The sequence below is a fragment of the Crotalus tigris genome, unplaced genomic scaffold (genome assembly GCF_016545835.1).
Source record: "Crotalus tigris isolate CLP2741 ecotype Arizona unplaced genomic scaffold, ASM1654583v1 scf7180000023829.5930981, whole genome shotgun sequence".
NCBI lineage: Eukaryota > Metazoa > Chordata > Lepidosauria > Squamata > Viperidae > Crotalus > Crotalus tigris.
Window position 1 is genome coordinate 1,121,670 of NW_024100213.1, and position 12,396 is coordinate 1,134,065.

Genomic DNA, 12,396 nt, shown 5'->3' on the forward strand with positions numbered 1-12,396 from the left:
GAAAACTACAAGGATTTTCTCTAGGTTGGGAGACAAAATTTACTTGAAGGTATCCAAAATAAGGGGGGGGGAGGGAAAGGAAGCCATATTTAAAAGCAAAATAGTTTCCAGGGAACATGAGGCCTGTGGCAGTGCCCCTGTGAGCTTGCATCACGTTTCCTTTATTAATTACATTAGAGAAGTTTGGTTTTTCTGTTTAAAAAAAGGTGCACTGACGTAATAGAAACTTAACATTCTTATTTTGCAATAAAAGGCTGGACAGTTTTGTTGCTGAATGTCCATACCTATTGCAAAGGAATAACTCATAATATTACTGGTATGTACAAGCCACTTAAAACCAAGAATTGGTTGAGTAGAGCAGCTTTAAAAATTGGACAGATTAGATAAATAGATAGATAGATAGACAGACAGACAGACAGACAGACAGACAGATGATAGATATATATAGATATATATAGAGAGATGATGGACAGAGAAAGAGATAGACATAGGCATAGAACCCCTAAAACCACTGACTCATATATTCCATCCATTTTTGATCTACCTTAATCTAACTCATATATAGAGAGCAAAAGTCGGCTTGAAACTCAACATTAAGAAAACCAAGATCATGGCATCCGGCCCTCTTAATTCCTGGCAAATAGATGGGGAAGAAACGGAGGTAGTGACAGATTTTATCTTCCTGGGCTCCAAGATCACCGTAGATGCGGACTGCAGCCAAGAAATTAAAAGACGCTTGTTTCTGGGGAGGAAAGCTATGGCAAATCTAGACAGCATGCTAAAAAGCAGAGAGATCACCCTGCCATCAAAAGTACGTATAGTCCAGGCCATGGTTTTCCCAGTTGCAATGTATGGCTGTGAAAGTTGGACCATAAGAAAGGCTGAGCGCCAAAGAATTGAGGCCTCTGAATTATGATGCTGGAAAAGACTCCTGCGAGTCCCCTGGACTGCAAGGCGATCATACCAGTCAGTCCTATAGAGGAGATCAACCCCGACTGCTCTTTAAAAGGCCAGATCCTGAAGTTGAAACTCAAGTACTTTGGCCACCTAATGAGAAGGAAGGACTCACTGGAGAAGAGCCTAATGCTGGGAAAGATGGAGGGCAATAGAAGAAGGGGATGACAGAAAATGAGGTAGCTGGACGGAGTCACTGAAGCAGTGAGCTTCAATGGACTCCAGAAGATGGTAGAGGACAGGAAGGCCTGGACGAATGTTGTCCATGGGGTCGCAATGGGTTGGACACGACTTCACAACTAATAACAACAACAACAACCTCATATATCCAAATAATGCCTTCCAGAATATCAGATCTTTGCTCCCCAAATTCCTGTCTAGAAATAGGCCATAAAGTTTAGGAATTCTGGGAACTTGTACCAGTGGTGGGATTCAAATATGTGAACAACCGGTTCTCTGTGTGGATGCCGCTTCTGGAAGTCCATTCTGGGCAACAAAAAATTAGCCATCAGTTCTGCCAAAGTGGTCCGAACCGGCTGAATCCACCACTGACTTGTACTATGATAAATCTGGAGAACTGTCGATGTCACTGATGTCATCATCATCATAAATGATGATTCTGGAGAAGGAATGTGACCCTTAGCAAAACATGAATTAAGCCTTGGAAAAGAAAAAAAAAAGTATTAGAAACTTAAAGTGAGTCTACCTTGACTCTCTTTGAGGTAAGAAAGAGGAAAGAAAAAAGTAAAATAGTATTTTAGTGAAGTTTCTTTCCTAACTTGATTTCTAATTTTCTGTTTTCTACTTTGAAGGGCTGACAAGAACACAGTTGGGGAAGGGTGAAGTAAGGCAATCTGGACTTCATTGAGACTAGCCAGGATTTTCCCACCTTGGCAACTTTAAGAAATGTGGACTTTAACTCACAGGCTGGGGAATTCTGGGAGTTGGACTCCACATCTCTTAAAGTAGCCAACGTGGGAAAAACTTGGTTTAGATTTTGGCCATCCTATAGAAAATGCTTTCTCATCTGGTAGACCCCAAGCAACCATTGACTTCCAGGCGAAATCATATTCCCCTAGATTAACCAGGATTTTTGCAACAAAAATTACATTTTTTATGTAAACTGAGATTCCTGGCAGAGGACTGACATTTATGGCCCTCTTCTCCAACTTACATCTCACAAGCTAAGTCCCATAGCTTCCTTATTGCTAGGGAGAAATGGGGCCACTTATAATAAATTTTAGCCAGAATGATACACAAGAATCCCCAAAAGACTTGCAAGCACCACTTTCTTTTTCTCAGTCTTCACTATAAAGTCTGCTCGTTACCGTGAACTCACTACAGTATGTCTCCTACTCAGGGTGAGTAACTTTGCTATCAATCTTTGACTTCTACCTTCCCTTAGTTGTGGAAAGCATCAGATAACTGCAGCATTCCTTAAAGAGATTGTATCTGAGTGCTTGAGGTTGTGGTGAGCCAGGTGCACTGTAAATAACAATTTTAAAAAAGAGTTTCAACTTCAGAATTATTACACAAACATCCAACTAAGCTTTGCAACATTGCCTTGGTAAGGCAAGTATTTCTGGCTCTGTTTTGAAAGAGCACAATCCTCTAAATCAGTGGTTCTCAAGCTTTTTAATGCTGTGACCCCCAACCGGTCGTAAGTCGAGGACTACTCAACTGGTGCAGCACCGTTTGCAGAATGGGGCTTTTGGCGGGTTCAGCAGGGCAGAGACAGCCTGGATAATTCCTATTGGCTTTTGAAAGCCAATAGAATTAGACTCTATTCAAGAGAGTCTATTCTATTGGCTTTCAAAAGCCAATAGAATAAAAGGGAGTAGCACAGCTAAGGAAAAGGGGGGGAAAAATGGTGGACTGCGTTGTTTGGCGACCCCCGTGAAATGGTCGTTCGACCCCAAATGGGGTCCCGACCCACAGGTTGAGAACCACTGCTCTAAATACTGAGAAAAGAAAGCAGAGATGCTTGTTTTATGGAACCTGAGGAATACATTCCCTTAAAGAGGAACGATCCCAATCATTAGGGGTGTATGTGTGTATGCGTAGGGGTGTTGCATCTAGACATCCTTGTTATCAGCCCTGCTCCTGTGCTTTTTCCCAGCACACAAACCTACCAAAAAGATATTGGTAGTCCTTGACTTACAAACATTTGTTTAATGACTGTTTGAAATTACAACAGCTCTGAAAAAATACTTACGACCATTTTTCACACTTATGACCATTGCAGCATTCTGTGGCCACATTATCAGAATTTGGATGCTTGGCCACTGGCTCATATTTATGACAGTTGCAGTGTCCCAGGGTCATATGATCTTCGGATAAGCAAAGTCAATGGAGAAGTAAGATGCACTGGACAGCCGTGTTACTCACTTAATAACTTCAGTGATTCACTTAACAGCTGTGCCAAGAAAGGCCATAAAATGGGGCAAAACTCACTTAACAACTGTCTCGCTTAGCAACATAAATTCTGGGCTCAATGGCGATCATAAGTCAAGGACTGCCTATAGGTAGCAAAGCTTTTGTCTGATTGCACAGAAAATTGTCTTTTCTTTCTTTATTTCTCCTTCTTTCTGATGGGCAGGAAAGAGAATCAAAGACTAATAAACCAAAGTGGAAAAGTCAGATAGAACTTGCTTAAGGTTCAAGAGTAGCAAGTCTTGCCGAAAAAGGGTTTATCTTAAAAAAAAAAAAAACAGGGAAAAAATTCCTTGATTTTATAATATGAACTGCTTTGTTAAAAATCCAGCCTCTGCCTTGCTTCCTGAATTCTGCTCTTGTGTTCTGAGGGAAGTTAGCCCAGAGAAGGAAATATTAAAAGGGCAGAAAAATATATTTTTCCTCAAAAGGATTTTTTTAAAACCAAACCTGGCCCCAAATCTATCTCTCTGCCCCAAGCAAGAGCTAGCCCCATACAAGTGCAGATGTAAAACTATCAGAAAGTTGAAGCCAGAGCAATCAAGAAGACAAAGAGAAAATCTGCATGCCCCACCCAAACTCTAGGAGTCATGAGCCCCATCACCTGGGAAGCAGGATATGATAATAGGATTAAACCACAGATATAGACAAACACTCAGAAATAGCCTCAAAGTTCATGCCACAGGAACAGGAAACTATTCCAAACAAGGCTAGAGGGGGTATAAAAACCTACTGCCCATGTGCTCAACTCCTCTTTCCTCTCCTCTGCTCTTTCTTGCAAGGACCATCTTTCTGCTTCTTCAATAAACTGTAACCTTCTTCCCAAAGCAGTCGCCATGTTGCTTATTTATCCCCGACTTGGATGAACCAGGATGAAAACTTACTTCTGACAGTTCTTACAAACAGGATTACGAAGATTGCCTGTTTAATAGTTAAAGTTGACTTGAATGGCCCTCTAAGCCACCATCTGGATCTACATCTGAAAAAGGAGGGCAGGGAACAGGCAATCTCCTCCTTGGGGAAGCAGCAGGTCTTAAGAACAAATCATGGCAGAACCAAACTCCCTATTGAACCTTATCAACACCAGGGCTGGACAACTATGGTCCCTTTCCAGGAATTCTGGGAGTTGAAGTCCACAGATTGTAAAGGGGCCATAGTTTGCTCTACACCAGCGGTTCTCAACCTGTGGGTCGCGACCCCATTTGGGGTCGAACGACCATTTCACTGGGGTCGCCAAACAACGCGATCCGCCATTTTGCCCGCCATTTTTTTTCCTCAGCCGGCGCAGGGGGCAGCACCACGCATGCACGCTGTGCCGCGCATGCGCACCATGCATGCGCGCCATGCATACGGGCACCACTGCACATAGGGCACGCATGGGGGTGTCGCTACGCATAGGGCGCACATGGGGTGGACGGGCCACCGCCGCGCGTGGGGGCCGCGCATGGGGCAGGCAGGGGTGGTGCCACACATGCGCACCACGCAGGGGGTGCCGCTGCGCATGCGCGGCGCGTGCTTATGACCAGGGTCGCCGGTATAAAAGGTTGAGAACCACTGCTCTACACTCATCGAGCCTAATGTGGATATTGAGATTTGAGCAGCCAACCTACAAGAAGTCAAAAGGACAGAGAAAGAGAAAAGCACTAGATTTTTTGAAGAGCATATCAAAAGTAGTGGCCTACTTGGAACTAATAAGACTACTCAGGAACAGATCATTGTTTCCAAGTAACCAAATGGTTTTGCTAATCTTGACCTTCTCTAGATGTACTTGAATAGATGCCAGAAGCTTCCAGTATTTAAATCTCCAGCTGACAGCATGTACATCCTGGAACTTACTGTATGTAACCATGTTTGGGGCCTTCCCTCTCTAGAAGTCCTGAACCTCGCCTGGTTCTGGCAATACTTCACTGCTCCACCTCCTGATCTTCGATGGCTAATATAGATTGTGTGCTCTGAACTATAGATCAGGTTGTCCAACCTTGGCAACTTTGAGACTTGAGGATTTCAACTCTCAGAAATGAGAGTTGGCTGAGAAATTCTGGGAATTGAAGTCCACAGGTCTTAAAGTTGTCAATGTTGGACACCCCTGCTGTAGATGAAACCATGTGTATCAGTTCTCTGCATATCAATTCTAACACAACTGATAACTCTGACCGTTCACTTCTGGGTTGGGAATTGTTCCAGTGACTCTTGGATTGCAAACTGAACCTATCAAGATGGAAGAAAAGCATTACCAATCAACAACTCTTGTTATGCTTTAAAAATCTTTTCTATTTTTAAAGCAGCGTCCTATAAACAGCTTCCTTTCCACGCTCCATTTCTGTCTGGATTGATTATCTAGTTGTACGCAGAAAGCTACTATTACTAGGAACATTAGACAACAGAGTGAAACAGAATCCTTTTGTAGAACATGCCAACAGCAGAGAAGGAGCTAGATCAGGGGTCTTAAACTTGGCCCTTTTATGACTTGTGAACTTCAACTCCCAGAATTTCTTAGCCAACTCTCATTTCTGAGAGTTGAAGTCCTCAAGTCTTAAAGTTGCCAAGGTTGGACAACCTGATCTATAGTTCAGAGTTGAAGTCCACAAGTCATAAAAGGGCCAGGTTTGAAGACCCCTAAGCTAAATGAACGTTCACTGGTAGCCAAAAATGAGCTTGTGACCACTGACCAAAATACAGAACAGTAACAGACAACTAATGGCCAGGCTGAGGAACACCTATTCCAGGGGTAGGCAACCTCGTCATGGACTTAAATTCCCAGAAACCAGCTCTATAGAGATGCAGATGTAAATCCAGGGAGCTAGGAGATTAAGAAGACAAAGACCTAAAATCTACATACCCCATCCAAACTCTAAGAGTCATCAGCCCCAGTCCCAGGGAAGCAGGATATGACCTTTGGTCATAATAGGATTAACCCATCACCATCAGAATACCAGAAAAGCACATTAAGACTCAGGTCAAAGTTCATTCCACAGGAACAGGAAGCAACTCAAAACAAAAGGCTCCAGAGGGTATAAAAACCCACTCCCTACATGTGCTCAGCCCTTTTCCTCTCTTTTCGGCCAGAGCTGGCTCTCCTCTTCAATAAACTGCAACCTTCTTTCTAAAGCAGTCGCCATGTTTATTCCCAGCTTGGACTGAACCATGATGAAGACATTTCCTTTCAACATTTGTATTTTAAGGTTTGATGTTGGAATGTAATAAAGATATTACACAGAAAAGCTAAAAGTTACTGAACAGCCCAACGTGGAAGCAAAAAACCCAATAAAAACAGACCTACCAACGGTGATAACAGCAGCAATTACATCATTTCCCATTACTTCACCAATTATCCCTTGCAGCCGTGCCTGTTATTGCCCCAAATGACTATATCAAAATAGGAGTTGCTATTGACCTCCATCTCTCTTCTATCTCTTTCTTATAACAAACAAATGTACCAAACCTCTTGACAGGTAGCAGCTATTTAAGCAAAATGGGTAGGAGGAAGCTAATGTGATTACACTTCAAAACAACAACAACAAAAAACAGACATGACCGGTAAGATGCATTGAGGTAGTCCTTGACTTACAACAGGTTGTTTAGCAATCATTCAAAGTTACATCGGCACTGAAAAAGGTTACTGATGACCGTTTTTCCACACTTACAACTGTTACAGCATCCCCATGGTCACGTGATCGAAATTCGGATGCTTGGCCATTGGTTCATATTTATGATGGATGCAATGTCCTGGGGTCGCCATGTGATCCCCTTTTGCGACCTTCTGACAAGCAAAGTCAAAGAGGGAGCCAGATTCATTTTACAACCATATTACTAACTTAACAACTGCAACGATTCACTTAACAACTGTGGCAAGAAAGGTTGTAAAATGGGGCAAAACGCACTTAACATCTTGTCTTGCTTGGCAAATAATTTTGGGCACAACTGTGGACATAAATCAAGGACTACCCATATAATAGTCCTGGAGGATCAGACCACAGGTTACTTTAGTTTTTCACAGCGGCCAGCCAGATGTTCCCCGGCGCTCACAGGCAGGAGACAAAAACATCACTCTTGTCATTATTCAGAGGCCCACTCATCTCCCTGTAACATGTAGGCTCCGTTCAACAACACCTTTAACCAGATTAGTTATAAAAAGACTAGTAGCCTTTTTACAACACCTGCAGAAGGAAACAGGAAAACAGGATCTAGCACACATCTGATGCTTTCCAATGATGCTAGACCAGGGGTGTCAAACTCAATTTCATTGAGGGCTGCATCAGCATTGCGGTTGCTCTTGGGGGGCTGGGTGGGTGTGGCCAGGGTGGGTGCAGCCTACTGGGTGGGCGTGGCCAGCTCTACATCATTCGCGTCAAGGGTGCCTGTGGGGGCATGGGCAGGAGTGGGACAGATCTGAGGGTCTCTGGCAGAAAGGGGTGGGACCAGGGCAAAGCCCATCAAGCCGGATATGTGAAGTAGGCAAGGGACATTTGCTGCCACTTCCAGGTGATGGTGCATTTCTTCATTCCTCACAAAAGGTGACACCTCCCCAGCATGCACCCAGGGGGTGAGGCTGATGCGGCAGGGGCTGGTTCCTCGCTGTTTCCAGACGGCCTTGTGAACTAAGACTGAATGCAATTCAGCATAGATAGCCACCACAAAATTGTACATTGGCTCCCGGCTGGCCTAGGCCAGGGCCAAGGCAGCAGGGGCGTTCCCTCACTGTGGTATACAAAATGTCCTTGCTATTCCCACCATGGATGCCCATAAAATTTTCTGCTGCATGTCTGAGTACACAGGTAGTCCTCGACTTACAACAATTCATTTAGTGACCATTACAATGGACTGAAAAAAGTGACTTATGACCAGTTTTTACACTTATGACCATTTCAGCGTCCCTATGGTCACATGATCAAAACTCAGACGCTTGGCAACTGACTCATATTTATGACGATTGCAGTGTCCAGGGATCATCTGATCACCTTTTACAACCTTCTGACCAGCAAGGTCATTTAACAACTGTGTTACTAATTTAATACCTACAGTGATTCACTTAAAAACTCTAGCAAACTCACTTAAAAAATGTCTCACCTAACAACAGAAATGTTGGGCTCAGTTGTTGTCATAAGTTGATAACAACAATTACCTTACAAAAATTCATTTAGTGACCATTACAATTGGAATTGAAAAAAGTGACTTATGATCATTTTTCACACTTGCGACCATTACAGAATCCCCATGATCAAAATTCAGGCACTTGATGACTGACTCATATTTATGATGGTTGCAGTGTCCCAGAGTCGGTTTTGTGACCTTCTGACAAGCAAAATCAATGGGGAAGCCAGATTCACTTAATAACCGTGCTACTAATTTAACAGAGGCAGTGATTCACTTAATAACTGTGCCGAGAAAGGTCATAAAATGGGGCAACGTTCACATAACAACTATCTCATTTATGTCTGAAGAATAATTTGGGGTTCCAGCTCAAGCTGGGATTGCACAAGAATAAAAATAAGATCCAGACAGCTGTGAGGAAAGATGAAATATTTATTCCTAAAAGCAAAACAGTTTGCTTTTAAGGGCAGGCTGCTGAGAAATGGGGTACAGCAGCAATTTTTTTATAGGGGGACCTTGAAGTCTCTACGTGCTGATTCTAGGCCTAGAGTGACACTTGAGGATCATGTGTGAGTATATATCTGTGTTTATTCTTGGGTGACACTTGAGGAGTATATGTGTGCGTATGTGGGTTTATTCTCGTGAACATGCAGTTCCTCTGGGAGACCTAATTTAATTAACTGTGTTTCCAGACCTTTGATAGTGGATTAGCTCTGGGTAACTTATTTGGGGGTCTGAGGAAGTTTGAGCAAGGGATTTTCCCAGTTACTATTTTTACTTGATTAATTTATTTTCGGCTTGACTGTCAATTATCTAGGGGAGACACTGATTCTCAGACCATTGTGGATTTTGTTAATATTTTAAAGGAAGATGGAAACAGTATAAAAAGTAAAATATATTTTGATATAAAACTTCTCACATTTAACAATAGAAATTCTGGGCTCAATTGTGGTCATAAGTCAAGGACTACCTGTGCATATGGGGAGAAACCCTATGATACAGTTTACCGTAGTATTTTAAATGCTCAGGTAAATTTGTATTGCTCCTTTGAGGCAGCAAAGCTAATCTGTTAAAATATAATGCCAAGAGTTATTTCAGTGTTTTGGGTTTTCCCCAAAATTCTTGATTACTGGGCAATTAACTTCGATGGAAAGAAAGCAGGAGGGTTCAAGAAGAAAAACAGAGAATAAACATTAAACATTAAAATGAACAGTATATTCCCACTAGGCCAGCGGTTCTCAACCTATGGGTCGCGACCCCATTTGGGGTCGATCGACCATTTCTCGGGGGTCGCCAAACAAGGCGATCCGCCATTTTTCCCCCTTGGGGGGCGACGCCGCGCATTTGCGCCGCGCATGCGCGGCACGTTTGTGTGACGGGGGTCACCGTCACACAAACGTTGAGAAGCACTGCACTAGGCTCTTGGTTTTATATTGTATATCTGTCTCAAAGGCAAAAACATAGCACTGTTCTTTTTTCTCCTTTCCTATTAATATTTTAAAATATGAGAACAGACCATGCATTGAAAGAGAAAAAGGGGAAAGCATATTAATTCTTGGGAGAGCTGAGCAGGAGTAGGTTTCAAATAAATGGTGCCCCAATGTAAAAATATTTCTTTTCAAAGAGTTATTTAAACTCAGACAGCGCATCTCTACCAATGTAACATATTGCTCAAGTTCATTAGTTCAGTAAAATTTAATATGCAATAACTCTGGGGCTGCCCTAATTTGAATAACCGCCGGAAGGCCATAATTTATTTGTAGCCCAACTAGTACAGGTAATCCTCGACTTATAACAATTCATTTAGCATCCCTATGATTATGTGATCAAAAGTCAAATGCTTGGCAACTTTTATTTATGACGGTTTTAGTGATGTCGGGAAAGATGAAAGGCAAAAGGAGAAGGGGATGGCAGAGGATGAGACGGTTAGTGTCATTGACACAGTGGGGCATGAGTTTGGTCAGATTCAGGGAGACAGTGGGGGGAGGGCTGGTATGCTATGGTCCACGGGGCCACAAAGAGTTGGATACGACTTAGCAACTGAACACTACCACCAAATGTTTAGACAAAAACTACAAAGATCTGGAATACACAGAATACATATAGCCAAAAACCAATTTAGCACACCGATTTAGCACAATGTCTTGGTACCAAAGTTTTCAAGGATGTAGAGAAATTTTAGGGCAATGGTGGCGAACCTATGGCACAGGTGCCAGAGGCGGCACTCAGAGCCCTCTCTGTGGGCACACATGCCATTGCCCCAGGATTGCCTCCGCTCGTGACCCCCTCCTCACCAGCAGCCTCCTTGCAGGAGAGTTGCCCCTGAGCGTGGCCCACATGGAGCAGCGCAGCCAAGAACATGGCAGCCAGGCAGCGTAGACAAGACTCTGCCCTCACGCCCCAACGCACAGTCGATGCTGCGGGGCCTGGGCAGAGGGTGTGGCCACCATGGTGCTGCTGGGCTGCCTGGTCGATCTGTGGCGGGCTCTGGAGGCGGTGAGTGGCCCTGCGGGCAGGCAGGGTGGGGCGGAGCGGGGGCAGGGCAGGGGCGGGGCAGGGACGGGGCCAGGGCAGGGGCGGGGCAGGGCCAGTTTCTGGGCACTCAGTCTCTAAAAGGTTCGCCATCACTGTTTTAGAGATTCAAACATCATCGTTTTCTCAACTGAGACTTTTCACAGCAAATTTATTGCTTTAAGTGTATGGAAAAGATTGTTTTGTTTTGTTTTTTTTTTTTAAAAAAAAAACACCCTATCTTCTAGGACAGTGGTTCTCAACCTGTGGGTCGGGACCCCATTTGGGGTCGAACGACCATTTCACAGGGGTCGCCAAACAAGGCTGTCCGCCATTTTTTCACCCTTTTCTTTGGCCACGCCCCTGGCATCCGGTGATGTATAAGTGGTTGGGGGTCACCACAACATGGGGAACTGTATTATGGGGTCGCGGCATTAGAAAGGTTGAGAACCACTGTTCCAGGATGAAAAGTCTGAGAAAATTGTACTTTTCTTCAAATGTCTTGCCCAGACAAGGTGAAAGTTAGACTGCCAAGCCACACAACATACTAAAGCAAAAGATTAGCCATCCTCACCTTAGTTTAACAAAAGTTGAGCAAGCACCCCCAGCTTATATAGTTGTTAAACAGTTTGTGTCCTGTGCAAACTCAGAAACTAGGGATTACATTAAGAAAGCCATAGTTAATGGTTTAGTCTCTAGCTCATCATGGCTAAGAATGCTGCATAAATTTTAGCCAAGGATCTCATGGTGAATCTTAATTGTTTCCTTTCTCTAGAGTAAGTAGTGTTTCTCAAACTAATGGTGGACTTCAATTCCTGAAATTTTAGGAGTTGAAATTAACCCATCTTAAAGTGCCTGAGGTTGAGAAGGACAAGCCAGAACTTAAGAAGCTAATAATAATAATAATAATAATAATAATAATAATAATAATAGTAGTAGTAGTAGTAGTAGTAGTAGTAGTAGTAATAGTAGTAGCAGTAGTAGTAAAGTTGGAAGGGACCTTGGATGTCATCTAGTCCAACCCACTGCTCAGGCAGGAAACCCTATACCATTTCGGACAAATGGCTGTCCAGTCTCTTCTTAAAAACTTCCAATGTTGGAGCATTTACCGCTTGTGGAGGCAGGTTGTTCCACTGATTAATTGTTCTCACTGTTAGGAAGTTTCTCCTTAGTTCTAGGTTGCTTCTCTCCTTGATTAGTTTCCACCCGTTGCTTCTTGTTCTGCCTTTAGGCGCTTTGGAGAATAGCTTGATTCCCTCTTCTTTGTGGCAGCCCCTGAGATATTGGAATATTGCTATCATGTCCCCCCTCCTCCTTCTCTTTGTTAAACTAGACATACTTAATTCCAGCAACCGTTCCTTATTTGTTCTTGAATGAGAAGCGAAATGTCTTTAAGGAAAAAAACCA

The 12,396-nt window shown here is 43.3% G+C and overlaps 1 protein-coding gene across 5 annotated transcripts in view; it reads right to left on the reverse strand.

Annotated features, from left to right (window-relative positions):
- MCF2L2 (MCF.2 cell line derived transforming sequence-like 2) overlaps window positions 1-12,396 on the reverse strand; it is a 210,876-nt gene that overhangs the window by 67,557 nt on the left and 130,923 nt on the right. The window lies entirely within an intron of this gene.